Source organism: Saccopteryx bilineata, chromosome 3, assembly GCF_036850765.1.
Source record: "Saccopteryx bilineata isolate mSacBil1 chromosome 3, mSacBil1_pri_phased_curated, whole genome shotgun sequence".
Taxonomy (NCBI): Eukaryota; Metazoa; Chordata; class Mammalia; order Chiroptera; family Emballonuridae; genus Saccopteryx; species Saccopteryx bilineata.
The window spans coordinates 122,990,211-123,008,506 of NC_089492.1; the positions used below are offsets into that span (position 1 = coordinate 122,990,211).

The 18,296-nt window shown below is 39.1% G+C and overlaps 1 protein-coding gene across 3 annotated transcripts in view; it reads left to right on the forward strand.

Annotated features, from left to right (window-relative positions):
- Positions 1-18,296, forward strand: part of MEIS1 (Meis homeobox 1) — a 139,605-nt gene that overhangs the window by 94,407 nt on the left and 26,902 nt on the right. The gene's annotated exons all lie outside the window — the stretch shown is intronic.

Below are 18,296 nucleotides of genomic sequence, written 5' to 3' on the forward strand. Positions count from 1 at the left end.
CATTCTGTTACTCTTTTCCAGTCCCACTGCCACCACCTTGTCCTGTCCTGCGTGCTCACTGCCCTAACCAGCCTCCCTGCGTCTAATACTGATCCCCTATGAACATTCAGCTATTTTGCAATGAGAGTGACTTTTCTAAAATAAAGCTGGGCCACTGTCCCTTCCTGCCCCCTTAAAATCCTGGGCTATCTTCTGTTGTCCTCAGAATGTCATCCTTGACATGCCATTCAAGGACCCTTTGAGGTTTGATACTGGCCAACTGAGTGTCCAGGCTCTCGTCTTGCCTTGTCCACACACACTGCCCATCGCTGGCTGCAGTCAAGCTGGAAGGCATCAGGTCCTCACAGGTGCTGGACCGCCCTGTACTCCTCTGTTCCCTTATCCGGAATGCATCACCTCCATGACCCCTACTCCACTTCACACTTTCTTCCATATCCTTTAAGTCTTATCTCAACTGTCAGTGCTTGGGGAAGCCATCCCGGTCCTCCCCAGGAGAGTGTAAATGGCCCCTGCCACCAGACCCAGAGCACCCCAGGGTCATCTGATACAGAGTACCTATATGCTCTCTTTATTTACAAGAGGCCTCCCTATCTGGAGGGCAGGATTTAATCTCTCATCTCTAGATCTTCAGAACCACCATCAAAGATGCTTGATGGTATTTACTGACCAAATGAATGAGCAGAGTTTCAAAATAGAGGTGACCAAACCCTGAGAATTTTATGAAGGAGAAGGACTAAGAAAGGTCCTGGCGTGGGGATGAGAACATCATCACTGATCTTTAAGAGAGCTGTTTCCAGCCTTTGAAAGAGAAGGAAGTTGTATCACAAGGTATGCGGGTGGCGCTGCCATGGAGACAGTAAGGCCTGACCCTTTTGCAGTTGCTTGAGGAAAATAAAGGATATAATTTGGGTAGGAGCTTGAGGAAGTGGTAACAAGAACGGAACGTTTTTCTTTCCTTTTAAGATTTAGGAGAAGGGAGGCTTGAATATGTTTACACATAGAATTGAACTCAGCTGTCTTTCATGCAGTTGCTACGATGTTCCACACAAGTTGTTAATACACTGCCTGGTTGATTTCTTAGGCAATAGAGAAGGAACCTTTGAAGATAAACATAGATTGGGACAGATTAATAGAGCAAGGATCAGGGACAAGTTGGCAGTGACAGGGTTGATTGGGGAGGGTGATGGGATGGCATCTCAGAGTAAGAGCCTAGCAATAAGTGTGAATAGGAGAAGATGAAGGTAGAGAGGTTTAGAAATAGAGAGGAGGGGAGTCTTAGGAGCTACTCTCCCAGATCTTTTAGCAGTCCAGGAGGCACATCAGCTGCAGAGCATCCAAGAAGTAGAATTTGAAGCTGGAGGAAAATGGAAGTCATTTGGAGAAAATTATTGTTGGGAACCTTGTAGGCAGACCAACACACACATACACACACACACAAGAAAAAAAAGGTAAAAGGACTTCCACAGTGCAGTTGAGAATATAGTAGAAATAGCACTAGACAACACGCTGGGACCAAGAACTGGCTAGACATTTAATAGGTACATTTCATAGTCAGCCTGCTTTTCACATGTTAAAATGAAGGCAAAATAATAAATTCTTAGTGGTTTTCCACAGGAAAAAAATGATTGCATTTTCTATTCCTGAAAAATTTGCATCGGGGTAAAATTCCTTGAGCCCCAATCTAAGCCACTGAAGTTTGTGCTATCATACATAGGTTGGTGAACTCAAGATTATGTTCAAGTTTTTATCTCAGTTATGGAGGAAGTTATCATGCAATTACTGTACGTTATCTTTCAGTGCTCGTTGTATGAGAAGTTTGCAAACTTGTTATTGATAACCTTTGTAAGTGAATTCAGCAAAAACCATGCACATGCAGCTGTCTGCTAAGATTAAAAAAAAAGATTTTTACCATAACCTATGAGAAAGGGGAGGTTAATTTAATTTCAACAAATAAGCACAATATTTTTAAATATTTGAGCAACTGTAAAGATTAACAAGCAAAACGATCTCAGATAGGTATGCTTCCTAAATCATTTCTCTGCCAGAGGCCTCATTTTTAATGATGGGAAGGAGGGATGGCTGGCATGAACATATTCCTTTAGATTCACAAGTTGAAGTTGAATTAATCTTGACACTGCTCTAGAAGAGTCTACTCTTGTCATTTTGGTTTGATGGTAAATGATATACACCTGGCTTCATGAAATGAAAAGGCACCCCACACTTAATGAACAGCTCATTGTCATACATAAAGAATAGTTGACTCAATGTGATCGGCAAGTCTCAAGATGACTCATTTGAAGTCTCACTATCTAAGTATTACGGACTACTGATTCACAAACATGCTGAAAGGAAGGAAGGAAGGAACGAAGGGAGGGAGGGAGGGAGGGAGGGAGGGAGGGAAGAAGGAGAGAGAGAGAGAGAGAGAGAGAAAGAAGGAAAAATGGCTCATTGGTCTTTCAAATATGTTTTCAGAAAAGAACTAAAACTAAATCTCCGATTGACTGTAGTACTGCAAGGCAAGGTCATGACAATGTTGGAAAGCCAACCCAGTTGCTGTTTTATCGGGGGCATTTCTGCCCTTGTCTTTGGGATTACCAGAGTGCCATACGTGCAGTTATACAGTGCATACAGGCGAGGGTCATTTCTAGGACAGATAATTGAACATTAATACTCACTGACATTGTCGAAGGAATGATATGTCAACCTGACAGGCCCTATGCGCTTACATCTGCTGATTGGCTACGGACGAAGGCTGTGCGTGTCAGGATCAGACCCCGGGCCTGACTGCAGCAGGGCCAAGGATGACGCAGTCATTAATCATGAGCTGCCATCTTGGGCCAAGATAGTGCCTGTGAAACAATTCCACATCCTGTGTGTGGCTGGCAAGTTGCATCTGTTGTGTTTAGTGATCGAGGTATGGCTCTCATTTAATACAAAAGAAAACAAAACAAAAAAACCACTTCAGACTTTTGGTTTGTGTCATCCTACTAAAATTTTTAGTGGGCTAAATGTCTCCCTCCCTGCCTCCTTCCCTTCCTTTTTTCCTTCCTTCCTTCCTCCCTTCCTTCCTTCCTTCTTTCTGAAATTAGCTATACATTCTGAATAAATGGGGAGGTTTTTAATGGCCAATAGGGAGGTCCTGAGGTGGTAGGTCCTTTGTTCCTATGGAAATTGATTTTGATGAGTTTCTGGTTTCTTGATTCACGGTAGATATGGAGCATAATGAAGAAATCAAACAAGAACTAAACTGAAGTTACTTGCTGTGATTTATTTATTTATTTTTTGATTCTCAAAAAAATAAAAAAATAAAAAAATAAGCCCTGTAGGCAGATTTCTGAACAGAGGAAAAAGAAGTCTATGCAATTATTTTCTTACCCCTGAAATCACGTGAACCGCCCTTTCCCTGCCTCATTTATAATAAATTTTTAGTAAGTTAATCCCGTTGCTCCAGTAATTCCACAGCCGACACTTTACTGAGCAGGTCTCCATTCAGAGAAAAGAATCATGGAATAATCGTGAGACCTCTGACACTCACCCCAAGTGTGCCTTCTCAGAATAGGGGTGCTGTGGTGCTGGTTACTCAGTGTAGGTTTCCGGTGCATAAAATGTTATAAAATACAGCTCATGAGAGCGGCCATTATCACATATTGGTTAACATCACAGATTTTCCAAATCCCAGTTGCATTGGAGCCATGAAAAAAAAAAAAAGCTTTCATCTGTAAAATCTAGTTTCCCTTTGTTATTAAAATAAATGAAGCCATTAAACAAAATAGATGCATATAATAGTCGAGGCCATCATTTGGCATCATCAGAATGATGGAATTTGGCATTTTAAAAATTCAGTGCTGCCATCTTGGAGGGTTAGATGTGAGGTGCAGCAGCAAACGTGCTCAAGTTTCTGAAACTTTATGCCTATATATATATATATATATATATATATATATTTTTTTTTTTTTTTTTTTTTTTTTTTTTGGTTTGCTGACTTAGATATTTATCTGGACCTCCTTAAACAAAAAAAGTAAAATTCTGTTTCAGAAGACTGACAAAATCCTGCGGCCAAGTGAATTCATTGTAACTATCGATGAGCTCGTGTTGTGAATGTGCTGGAATTGAAATCATGTCCAAATAGTTTATTTCCAAAGGTTTGTTTTTAATTACAGTGGCATTTGGTTGGCATGCGGTGGCGATGCTCGCTCCTGCTCTAGCCTAGCTGGAGCTCAGGCCAAAAGATTCTCTGCTCCGTTTTCTCGAGAGCACACTTTTCTGCCAAATGTGGCACTCATTCCCTGCCAAGGAAGGTGGGCGGACTGCCACTTCTGACTCCCAGCCACCAAAAGACAAAGGCTCTCAACATCCCTGAGTCCAGTGAGCCAGAATGGGCCTCACACCTTGAAGGTTCCGGATTATTGATTCCAACCCCCGCCCCCCGCCCCGAGACTTTATAATATGAAATATTTTCTCAGTGCCTCTGTCCATCCCCTAGGGTGATTTAGGCACTTACAGGAGTGTGTGAACCCTTGAAGGCCACTGGAGGGTCATTTAAGTGTCCTTACTCATCTGTCTGAGGCCTGCACACATCTCTGCTGTCAGTCTTGCCTCCTGTATCTTGCTTTTTTTTTTCTTTTGTGTTTTCTTCTTTACATTCTTTTAGTAAGAACGTAGTAATTATTGCTTTACTTCGGTGAAGCTCAGATGAGTTCAAGAGGGGTAGGTCGTGGCTGTATATAAAACACCTGATGGGAAAACAACGCCCTTTTCTTTTAGCAGGACCCGCTTTGTGATTTGTGGAGGACACAAACATTCTCCACATACACTGTGCAAATTGAAAATGCAGGGCTCCTGAAAAAAAAAAAAAAAAGTGAAGCATTTCAAGATGGCCACAGCAGCACATTACATGGGGCACGGGGCTCCTCCGTGTGGGGGCCTGTGTGCCTGCCCTCCAGCTGGCCCTGTCACGTGTTCTGGAGGTGTGTCCAGAGAGAATTGTAAGAAAACATTAACACCTTGGGGAAAAGGCTAATTTAACACTAGAGAAAAACTACAATAAATGTCTAGTCTGCTATGATATTCTTGCCTACAAATTAAGGTATATATATAAATTCCTTTATATAGGTTAACCCAAACTTAAGACTCATCTCAGATTCAGCTACTATTTAAAAAAAAAATTTTTTTTTAATTTATTGATTTGAGAGAGAGAGAAACATTGATTTGTTGTTTCACTTATTTATGAATTTATTGTTGGATTCTTGTATGTGCCCTGACTGGGCATCGAATCCACAATCTTGGCATTATCAGGATGATGCTCTACCAACTGAGCTACCTGGCCAGGGAAATTCAGCTACTACTTACTATGCCTTAGATACATGCCGGGTACCATACTAAGCAATTTGGCATTGCTGTCCCATTTGACTGCCGCCAGTTAGTTTGTCATCCTTGGTTTTCCAGTGAGGAAGCCGAGGCTCAGAGGCCTGAAATGCTTTGATCAAGGCACATAGTTGGTGTGGGTTCCTGGACTTAAGGAACTAACTAATTCAGTACACCGAACTGTACCTTCTGGAACCAGTAACTCTTATAATGTTTTCCTTTAGATTTGTCATTGGTCAGTGTGTAACCACATCACTGAAGCAGAAAGGGACTTAATGGCCACCTTCCTGGCCACACCGGCTGTGACTTTCCACAGAAGCCTACGTTCTCTTAGGAAGTGACTTAGGAACGGGGAAAATTAGGCCCTTGTATATGCAGTTGGCAACCTTATGTCACACATGGAATGGCACAGAAAGACATTACCTAGAACAAAACCAAATCTGTTTGTTTTAAAGAGGAACAAACGACCTGATCACGGGTAAGGCTGTTTCTTTCTCAAACCCCGTTTAGAAGGGGCATATGCCATCATAGAAGGCTTTCTAGCATTACCAACGAAACGACTTAAGGTTTGCCAGAAATGATGGCAGCTAGTGTGAAAGGTGTTCTGCTTTGTCTGGCTCTGGTTAGAGCACTCTGCTTTCCCCTGGGCTTAGAGCAATGTGCGTTTGTTTACACATCAAAACAGAGGCTGGGTCCTCCAACTCAAAGGGGATTTCTGACAGATGTGGCCACAGCTTTTTCTTTTATCATTAACCAGATAAACTTCGAGCTTCAGTAGTGTGTAAAGAGTAGGAGATTGAGAAGTGGAAGGCTTGGACCTCAGGCCTTAAAGCCCCAACGCCCTGGCCAGGGAGCCTGCTGTGCATACACTCTGAGTTTTGTTCTCCCTCCTACAGGGTGGGGATGAAATTGCCTGCCCTTCCAACCCCGCCAAGCACACCAAGCACGTGTAAGCCTCCTATTTGGTAAAATGTAACAAAAGTTCTTTGAAAATGTAGAGTGTCACACAACTATAAGGGGTATAAGGGATCACCCAAACTTAAAAAGAAAAAAAAAAAAGCCCCATGCAGGACTTCATGTTTACTTTGATTGAGTGCTTCATTTCTGACAATTTTATTTTGAAATCTTGCTGGTGACAGGCTCGCTCTTTCACCCACTCATCAAGGTGTTACATGAGTATCTGTGAGATCTGTGAGGACCCTACAGAAGTATATCCACAGCGGTGCCAGCATCCCCCCCCCCCCGTCCAGTTAGATAGAACAACCAAGAAAAGCAGAGTTCGGCAAACAAATCCTGGGGCTCTGCCCACATTTTGTCTAAGACTCTTTCCTCTTCTATAATCCACTCTGGAGACAGACAGTGAGTTCACATCAGTAAATGCTTTGGGGAGTTAAAAAGGGTTTGTTTAAGAAGGTTCATGAAGACAAAGGTAATCTTATTACTAAAACAATTTAAAGTTTTTAGGTTTTGGTTTTTTTTGTTCAGGGGAAATTCTCTTCGGTTTGATTGCAAGATAAAGGTTTTGTTGTTAACCAAGATAAAATATAGTGCTGAATAATCTCTTTAAAAAATTGAAGTGTATGTTACAGAGAATAGAGATAATTAAATAGCTTAAACTACAATGAGTAAAGGGAAAAGAGTTTTCATGAAAATTAGCTTAGTAAAGGTAAATTGCATTTGAATCTTAACTTCAAATCTGGGTGCTCTGCTATTTGGCATATGTTGAATTGATAATGCGTGTGTGTTAAAGAATTCTGATTGTTTCTTTTGCTTCTCTCACAGCTTATAAAAATGCAAGCAGACCTACCTAATGAATATTAATAGGAATGATGTCTAGATAACACATAAGCCCCCTGGATCTGTGGACTTTGGATGGAGTAGTCAGAGAGGATTTTTCTGGCTTTATTTAACACCAAATTTACATACTTTTAAAGAATAAACATCATCTTAATATTTTAAAATTAATATTCCAAAGTGGAGATTTTAGTGAAATAAAAAGCTTAGTTTTTCTTCCCTGAACATTATATTCACCAAATTCTGCATTTTAAGAGACAGGAAACTGTTAGCTACGAAAGAAATTAACTTAATCCCCCTTCATTAAGTTCCAGTCTTTTTTTGTTACTTAGAGACAAGTAATAATTATACCGGCAGCAATGCAAAGCATGTTTTACACTTTTGTTACACAAAAGAACTGCAGTTGTTACGGTGACAGCAAAAGAAAGCCAGAACATTGGTAAATACTGATATATTCTGTTCTTAAATCTTCTAAGACTCTTGCAAGTAAATTTCACTCAGGTGTCGGAGCGGCATTTTAATTCATTAACAGCAAAAATCTACACATGTGATTTTAGAAAATGTCAATCAACTAGATAAACAATATTTTCCCAGCTAAGGTTATAAACACAGCAGCTAAGTGGGTGGAAGAGATCTCAAAAGACTCTGCATCCCCATTCTTTGAGAATGCATAGAAGGTGGGCATTTTGTTTTCAAGTTGTTTTTTGGATGGAACTTTTAACAAATACACTGTAAATCTCAGAACTGTATATTATTTAAAGCACATCCATTCTCTCTCTCTCTCTCTCTCTCTCTCTGGCATTTACATGAAATGACTTTTTAAATTTTAGTTTTACAAAGGGGGAAATCATTAAAATGTAGTTTGTACCATTACATTCCATTATTTGTCATCTTTATTACCGCTCTACGGTTTTCATCGCACCATTAATGGTAAGCTTGGTCAGGAGAGGTGAGCAGGATGTGCACATACTTGGCTGCGGGTGCCGCTGACAGTGTCGGCTAGCTGGGCTTCCATCCACGTCCCTGTAGATTTTAATGTCCCCACAGACTGCTGGCAGCCTGCTTCCAGCTGTGGCAGGCATGATGCAGTGAATTGCTTTTGAATGTTCTTTACTCAAATAGGCAGTAATTACAAGCTTAAAGAGGTTTAGTGGTCCAGTAAACTACATAATCACCCCTGAATTAGCCCAGGCTCATCAGTTGCAGTCCAGCAAGCTCGAGTCTGCTGTTTGTATGCAGCCTTGATCACATAGCAACCTGATCAGCAGGTGTGGAACAGCCAGAGTCCCCCATAAACACAACTGTCTACTGGGGACAATGATCTCTAATGAGATGAGGCTACAGCATCACTGTAATTTAAGTGGGAAAATTAGCACTAGAGAATGAGTACCAGTTCCAGGGGTCTTTAGTCATATTGGGAGCAGCACGAATTCTCCATCTCTCTCTCCCTGTCTCTAGCTTTCTCTCTCTCTCTCTCTCTAAACAAACAAACAAACAACAACAACAAAAAAACCATGTTCACCAAGTTTACTGTTTTTGCTTCTAACTTATGGATACTTTATTCTTTATACAGGGATATTTCCTGAATATTTAATGCTGGACAGGGCATCTGTAAAGGCAATAATGATGACTGTCAACAGACTCATTCCAAAATGGTATCGTTGTATTTCATCTTCCTTTTCTTTTCTCTTAATGGTCTCAAAACCTTTTCACTTTGATGTTTAAAGTGGAAAAGTGTTCTTCGGGTTGAAGAGAGGTCTCTTTTTAGCTGGCATGCTCTCTGAAATAGCAGAGATGAGCTGCGTGCACTTTGGAAAAGATCCTTATTTTATTGGAGTTGATTGTCTAAATCAGTCATGAACTTTCTTTGCAGAAAATTGGTCCAGTATGGTGTGCTGTTGTTTTGTTTTATTTATTAAAGTGAGATTCTTAGGGGAAGAGCCTATATGTCAAAACAGTCTCCTTCATTCCCTCTTCAGTCCTGTGCTAGGTCCTATAAGACGGAGAACTGAATTTTATTACACTCCAGTTGGAAAATGAAGGGAACTTTTGCAACAAATAAATGCAACAACAACAACATAGAGTTGGTTATGGAGAAACTTTTGGGGGAAATTATACACACTAAGAAAGACAAGCAGTAACACAATAATTATGAGCATCATGGGCTGCAGAACTTCTTAGAATCAATCCCAGCTCCATCCTATTTGCAAGTGACTTAGACTCTGTGCCTCAGTTTCCTTATCTGTAACTTAAAGGTAAACACACTTACCTCAAAGGCCTGCTCTAAGGATTAAATGAATGGATAATTGTAAAGCACTGAGGGCACTGCCTGGCACAGGGTAAGCATTCTATAAATATCAGTGAAATAAAGTCAATAGAATCTGTACGGATTGCGGATTTGTAGAACTGAGTGAGAAGGTTGACCAGTTGTTGAAATGGGGCTGCTAGAAGTCTGATGTTTATCTGATGTCACATCAACTTATAAATGCCAGTTGAGACATTTATGGGTCCTCTAACTTCGATAGCACTCTTTCATTCAGACAACAAATATTTATTGGGCACAGGACTGGGCTAGTTGTGTTGTGAATGTGAATAGCATTTGTGTGCTTTGATTAGTATTCTACTAAAATGAAGTGGTTCCAAATGTAATTTAACTCATATTTGATTAAGGATCACATAAGAAATGAAAGAAATTGGCATAAAACCCACAACAATTTATTTCAAAAAAGACAATTTAGAGCAAATTGTAGTATAGTTGGATGGACTAGCAGGTATTTGTTTCTATGACCTTTAATGAGTGTTCTTGTTATACAACCTCCATCATTCTTGTGTTTTTAAGCAGTGCTAGAGACACTAATTATGTGATGGGTATATTAGTTTCCATTGAGTTTTGTATCTTATAGCAAAATCTATTATATAAAATTCTGTATTGTTTTCACATACAGAACTGAGTTGTAGAAATAAAAGATGTAGACACACACATTAAGATAATAGCTTCTTCGTAAAGTAGTAACTATCATATATATACATAATTAACTCACCAAGAATGAGTGGGATTTCTCCTCTCATCATTTAAAAGACAAAAAGTTTGGAAGTGAGTTTCCTGACTTGTATGTTACCAGCAAGTTTCAAATCTCAGCTCTACTACTTACAGCTTGTCTCAAATAACTTGAGAAAGTTATTTGTTCTTTTTGTGCCCAAGTTTCCTCATCTTTAAAGTGAGTAGAATAGTTGTGTCTGCCTTGTAAAGTTTTTGTGAGGAGTTAGTACGTGTGAAGTATACTGCTCACAAAAATTAGGGGATATTTCAAAATGAATACAAAGCAATAAAATATCCCCTAATTTTTGTGAGCAGTGTATTTGGAAAAATGTCTGGTAGATCCTTACTTGTTAATACATGTTTCCATTATGACATCTAGCATACTTGCTAATATTACTAAGTTACAATTAATAAAATCCCTTTGATGGGTGCTATAGGAGAATTCAAGATGAAGTTCTAGTGAAATACCTTTTACCCATCGGTTCCATCCCTGCCCTTTGAAGTTTGCCTCAGGGTGATGGATAGGTACAGCAACTCTCTCCGGGATCGAGGCTGGTAGAATTGCAGAAAAACATCCAGTCACTGCTTACCACAATTAATAACTTTATTTATGTTCCGTTATAATATTATTTTGGTTTTAAAATGAGTAACTTATAAAAGAGAATGGAGAAATGGGATGGAAACATCAGTGAAAGTGTAGCCAAGTGGAGAGACTCTGGGGGAGGGCTCCCAGAGCTAAGTGGCTGGGAGCCCCTGTGTGTGTTTCTGCTCTAGCCGAGTCTCAGCATCCTCATCTGTGAAATGGAGCTGAGCCCAGTCTCTACTCTTGGAGGTCACCAAGGGCACATAAACAAGAGAGGGTTTGTAATGCATTTGTCCTACTGACAAACAGTAAAAATTGAAATGAGCTATCATTTCAAATGATTCAAAGAGAACACAAAAGTGATGCTTGAATTTTCTCCCCCATTCCCACCCCACCGGCCTACTCCTCCCACCCTGTTTTTCTTATTGGCCTTTTTGTGTTTCCTTTTATAGCCACAGTCTTCTAAGAGAATCAATATTCAAGGAGTTCATTAATAATCATAACTGTTCAAAATAATTTTAGCACTCTTCATGAATTTTAATACTTTTAGGAGGAGGATATAAGTAATTGCTAATTTAGAGTCAAAATTTTATCTTTAATGCATATACTTAAAAATATTCCTGTAACATATATATGGCTAATAAAGAATAAATCTAAAACATTGTTATTATTTTAGAATTGCAAGCAACGTTAAAAGAAGTCCCCTAAAGACCTGTGACTCCTTTAACATAAGTATTTGCTTTTTTTATTTAGTGTTTTTATTTTATATTTAACTGATATTGACAAGAAACTGAAAGCTCAGATAGGTGAAACAGGCAAGGCATTGTAGTATTGGCTTCTTATAATTGACTATGAAACAACGTTTTCACTGCTGTGCATTATAAAGGTAGCGTCATTAGTGCAGAAGTAAAGATTGCTCTGAAATACTACCCAAGTTTAACTTTTCATTCCACATTGATGTCTTTTTCATGGGATAAGATCAAGTTTAGAGATTCCCACCTGACTTCTCTACCTGCACACTTCCAGTAGTAACTTCTTAAAATATACTGGACATACAGAAAATCAGAGCAAGTGTCTGGAAAATGGCTTGACTAGGCTTCAGAAAAAGCAAGTGCCAGACAGTCAGTGGGGCACATTGAGTTCGAGCAATGGGGCAATCTGGAAATGTTGGTGGATATTTGAGAAAGCAGGTTGAAATCCTGTGACTTCACTCACTGATGGGGCTCCAAAGACGTTTGGCTTCTCAGCCAGTACCGACAGCACAGCTCTTTGGATGCCAGCATGTGAGTGGGAATGCAGGACTCCACTACTATGCATTCAGGCTCTGTTCTTCTACTGCGCGGTGCACTGCTTTTGTAATGCAAATGGGAGGCACAAAGTGTCTCTTTGATAATGTGCAGTCAGAAGACAAAAAAGCATTCACTGAAACAGTAAAACTAATTCATAAAGCTGAAAGACAATAGGGAAGCATTATGGATTTTTTTTTAAAGGGAAAAGTATCTTAGATCAATGTAATTGTCACAGTGTAAGCTATTCAAAGTCAATGCATAAGGGGAAAATGGCGGCAAGTTTATTTAAAGTGGGAGAAGTTTTGATAGGGAAAAAATGTATGTTAAACTAACATAAATATATTTAGTTAGCAAGTTTCTGTTATGCTCTTTGAGGTCACATATATAGCAGGTTGTTTTCATTTAGATCCACAATATTTCCTAGTGACAAAAACGCAGTAGAAGTTTTAAAAGAACACAGAATGGTTAAAAGCCATATGGCAGATTTTTTTTTTCTTAAAGGGAGTATCTCTCTGTCACATACCAGAGTTTTAGCTCAAGGTCAACTTATATTAATGCATTAAACTTAGCTGTGGAGGAGGCAAAGGGCTGGAGGAAAAAGGATAAAAGAAGTTCCGAAATTGTTCCTCCAACATATTCAGCCAAGCAACAGAACATTGCCTTGATAAGGGTTATATTGGACAGTTGCCATAATTCCTCCTGTTAGATCAGCTTCCCCGGTACCTATTCCCCTACCTTTTAAAGTATAGCATGTAACATTTTGCTTGAAAATTGCTTCCACCTCTATTGCTTTGTTATAGCTGTTTTGCAGTGTTGGTATAGAGGCAGTTCTGTGTCACAAGAAATTACTAATCTGAGGCTTGAGAAGGGGCAGTGTAGCCTTTCATTATCTCACCAGCAAGCTCTGTACAGGATTATTTTCAAATTTTCTACTGCCATTACAATGTGCTGTTAGAGTGGGCAAGGCGGTGAGGGAGGGGACGCTATTGAAACTTGGTTACCAGGGTAGATAAGATAAAGTTCATCACTGTCTTGGCATCCACATTTGCAGTCAGCGGTGTAAAATTTGATGAAAGGAGTACACTTGGTCAAGGATATCATTAAGATATAAGACTGGACCTTTTCCATCTGTGTGTACTAAAGAGTTTTTCTTCTTCCATTGACGCTCATCTGAAAGTCTACTTGATTGTTTAAATGAATACGTTTTCTTCCAATATATTATAAACTTGTAAATATCACACAGCCAACATCAGAATCCACCCCTCCCCCATCCCAACCCTGAGAAATAAAATTGGAATTGTGCAGAGATAACTTTCTGTAAAAAGTTGTCATTTTCTTTGTCACTTCCTATTCTTTGGGGCTGACAAAATGACAGTTCAGATGTAACTTTTACATAAAGCTATTTTTAGATTTTTCTTTCAGATAGTCTTGATTTCTATTACACAGGATATACTTTCCAGAAATAATTTTGTTCTTTGATGGGGTTATTAAGCAATCACTGCTATCCTCCGTCATTATTAGACGTTGCACTGTGGATCCAGGAACACGTGGGGAGTGGCAGACAATTTCTATTTCAGTAAGAGACTTACCCTGGAAAGGAGAAGTCCAGGTGTTGATTTTTTAAATCAAGACGACGACTGTGTGAGCGATTTCCTTTAGCCTGGGGTTCCACTGCCCATAAGCCACTTCTTTTCCCGTGAGTCTCGCATCTCATCTCTCCCCAGCGAGGCCAGCCTCATACATGTGTGCAGGCTTACTGCTGGAAAGGAGGGTCAGCTTTACCCATACATAATCACTGTTTTATGGCTTTCACTCATTCCGGAGGTGTTAATGCAGATCAAATGGGAAACACTCGAGAAAGAACCCTTGCAGCTACTGCACTGCCTAGCTCTCTGAGCTCAATCGTTAATTCTTATTGTAAGATCTAAAGGTAATTTTGTTTGCTCTCTTAATGCATTGCAGTTCTCCCAGTGGCCCTTGCATATCCTTTCTCAAATTCCCATCTTGATCAATTGTTTGCAAATAATTAAGCTTTTAAGAGATAATGGCAGGAGGCTAATGTACACAACAAAGGCGAGGTCTCCCGTCACTATCTATCAGAGCGGTCAAATTTGCTTTGATATCCAAAAGTGATTGGGTTGACTGCTATATCTGGTAAGTGCCATCCATCCGTCTTTCCTTCACAAGAACCTACTGATCTCTGTTAAATTAGTGCCTTGCCATGTAGGTGTGATAATAGCAAAGGTATTTAGGAGAATGGTGAGGGGTGACCTAGACCCCTAGTTGCAATGGTTTGAAATAACCCCCCCCCCTTTTTTTAAATGGCATTTCTCTTTATCTCTTTTGTAAAGTGATGTCTGCCTTTGCCCATCCTGGGGCCTCACTAGCCCAGGGCGGAATGCAACAGGGCTCTGAATGTTTTTACAGCAGCCTTGCCTGTGGCATGTTGGATTTTTGTCAAATCTTTTTTTTTTTTAAGTCTACAAAGGAATATCTCATACTGTCCACAAAAAGCTTATCTAGTAAAGATGCATAGGATTTAAGATATTTAAGCATATTGGATTTCAGTTAAAAAGCCGACTTCTCTGAATTTTTGACTGTGGATTAGGTACCCGAAGTCATGGCTTTCGTGTAATACTAGTAATGATGGATTTTTTTTCAAGGAGTTGAAAGTTTGTGGGACACCAAGGCCAAGAACTATGAGAAAGAAAGAAAAAAACACCGTGCAGTTGATCTGCCATAGACAAGGGTATAAGAATTTTGTCAATACCTTTTTCCCCCTTAACCATGACCAGATTATTGGGACATTTAATTTCATCCAGGCTCATAATTTCTATTTTTATAAAAATTATATATATATGTCCTGAACAACTGAAAATTGTTTAATGGAGATAGAGTTCTGGGTCTCCATAGCTTGAGGCTGCCTAGCAATTATGCTGCATGAAATTAGACACAGTTTGTTCCAATTACTTAAAATCAGATCACATGAAAAGTGACAGAGGGAAAAAAAGGCGAGAATTTTTTCTCATTTTATGATATTTAAATTATGAAATCAGAAACTGCATGATGTGAAAAACAATGTAAATTTGTACTGAAACTTTGAGGGTCATATGCTTATTCTTTAAGCTGTAATGATTCAGGTAATTTTAATGATCCAAAGAGAATTTTTCTGACACCACTTGCATAAATAAAATGTGAATTCCATTTGCTCTATCAGACTGGATTTAAAAGTTGCTCACAAATAGGCATGCAGAAATACTCTTGAAAACACAGCACAAATAAACGACTGTGACAATTCTCAATTTTCAAAGTAACTAAAGGTAGATGGCATAAATATTCATTTTTATCCAGTTCTGGTCATAATATTAAGACAGGGTAAAGGGACTGCCATCCAGCTATAGTGAAGAGACACTGTTGACATATTTATTAATTCTATTGAAAATCACTAAATGAGATTTCCATAAGACCTACAAAACTGTACACAAATTACAAAAAATGTTATAGATTGGAAATGACTTGTGTACATCAGCCTACAGCTTTATAGGGCAAATACAGTAAGTCCTCATTTAATATCATCAAGGGATTCTTAGACCTTATTCAAAACAAAGCATACTGAAACCAATTTTTCCATAGGCTAGTGACGTAGACAGGAGGCGAGTTCCAACAGCATCTCATCAACATTGTCACAAAATGACACTGAACAAAACAACTTTATTCAAGGACCTGCTGTAGTGCCAACAGCTGGATGCTAAATTTTCCATACTTTAAAATCAGGCTTATATTCTGTAAGAATTGCTGGGTAACCTTTAACTTTGATGGCTCTTAGAACTATGGATGACAAAATTGAGAATTAGAAAAGTGGTTCCAAAGAGAACTAGATAGAGGGTGACAGGACAATCTGACTTTGGGTGATGGGTATGCAACATAATTGAACTTTAAGATAACCTGGACATATTACCTTTGAATATATGTATCTTGATTTACTGATGTCACCCCATTAAAAATAAATAAATAAATAAATAAAAAAAAAGAAAAGTGGTTCCTTGTTCAAGTCTCAAAGTGAGTGACAACATAACATACAATCTAATAAGGTCATGCATGCCTAAGTCCACTTCTTCAACTAGTGTCAACATCGAATAACTTTATCTCCACCTTAATTTTGTTCATAGGGTGAGAGAGTCTTTTGGTTTAGTGTGTGACAAGTCTTTCTGCACTGAGAGTTATGTTTTAAACCCGAGAGTAGTGAATTACTCTTAGCTCAGTGTCCAATCATGAGATTTTGCTTGTGGTGACTGGCATTTTGTTGAGTAGATTGTCACGTTATGTTGAGTAGGGAGATTGTCACATCAGCCTATTATGAGGCTTTTATAAATTTATTTGAAAAGAATGAGGTCAACATCACTTTTAGGAATGAAGTAAGGAAAGTAGTGTTGTAGATCTCAAATTGTATTGTTTATTCCTCTTGTGGGCTTTGAAAAAATTTTATTGTATATTTTGATGTTGTATCTGAGTGGCTATTTCTTTACTCCACAAATATATACTGATTTTATGTTATGCGAGTCTGGGAGTTGAGGATGGTGAACAAAAAAGGCGTGTGCTTTGGAGTTGCTAAATGAGTGGGGAGAGATACACCAACAAAGAAACAAGCAGTCAGAACAAGTGTTTTAGAGAGCGATGCTTGCTGTTAAGGAAAGCATACTGACGGAGTATATAAGGTGGGCTGGGTTGGACAGTGGAGTGGGTAAGATTGGGTTTGAGCTGAGACATAAAAGTGACATTAGAGTAGGCTTGGCATGTTGAAGGACAGAAGGGCAGACGGTGTACCTGGGCACAGAGGTGGGCAGGGCTGGGGAGTGGTGGGCCTTGCAAGCCCTGGTAAGCAGTCTGAGCGCTTTTGGGCAGGGGTCACAAGAGAGATCATGAATGGTGTTTGCCACATCCCTCTTTCATGGTGAGGCTCAGACACTGGAAACAGGAAATCTCACTCAGCTTGTGGCTGCTGACCATTTCTTTCCCTGGTCAGTTTCCTCACCTGTAAAACAGGAGGGACAATCGATTCCATTTATGTCCCTCAAAGGGATATAACGGGGATTAATTACCATCCTGTCTGTAATATACTTGGAGCTCATTAGAGATAGGAACTATATTCCATGAAAGCAAAACCTTATTCTAATTGTGTATTTATTGATTAAGTGACAATCAAAGACAATGCTTGTGGGGAAAATTACTACATGTCTGCTCTCCACAAACGAATCCCATGTGTATAGATAAAGAACATATTTAAACTTACGTATAAGAGCATTAAAGTGGTCATTAATGAGACTTATTAGCATCTAATCAGACATTATTAATGAGATTAAAAGCTATGTTAATTAACATTCAATAGACCAGAATTCACTTTCCAGTGGCACAGGTAGTTAAATTGAGAGTTAGGGGTGCCCTTTCCACTCATAAGAGCGTAGACTGTTGATGATCAGAACAGAATTTATTGGGATGGAGTGTTTCAAACGAGGCAGCGTCTCTGTCGACAGAATCCGTGTCCTCAGCGCCTCTCCCAGGCTTTAGGATTCTATATTTCTGATTTAGATATTGTTGATTATTGAACAAAAAGTATTTGTGGCAAAACTAATTTCAGTAGAATTCCAAACATTCTTACAAGAAGGTATGGATTTCATTTTATTATCTAATCCTGTAATACTTTTTTATCCTATTTTATGAGGAACATAGCTGGGCTTGTTCATAACATGCAAAATATGCTGGTCTTTGACCTTATATTGGCCTGTGTTCAGAATCCCAGCTTGTGTTGACATTCAGATATGGAAACAAACTTTGGTTGAATTTCGTTTGTGCTCTTCAGAAGAGCTTAAATGAATAGTGGTTTAAAAAATGCACCCACTTTAATTTTGATATTTGCATCCAGCAGTATGGTATTTGGAGGGAGAATGTCATGCTAAAGAAGTGCTTAATTACTGGGAACCTTAGTGGAGACTGCTGGTCCAAGTGGATCAGCTTTAGAAGTCCGTGTTCTAATTGAAATATTATGTCAAGGTGGTATACTTTTATATGGTCAAAAAAGCTTGGCCTTATTTTAAATCCTATAAAATACAGTCAACACCATACTAAACTTCCCATGTTTGCAACAAATAAACCTGTTAAAGGATAAACTCAGTATCAAGGTTCTGCAAGTATCCTAAGTAGCTATTTATACACTTCACTAATCTTTGTA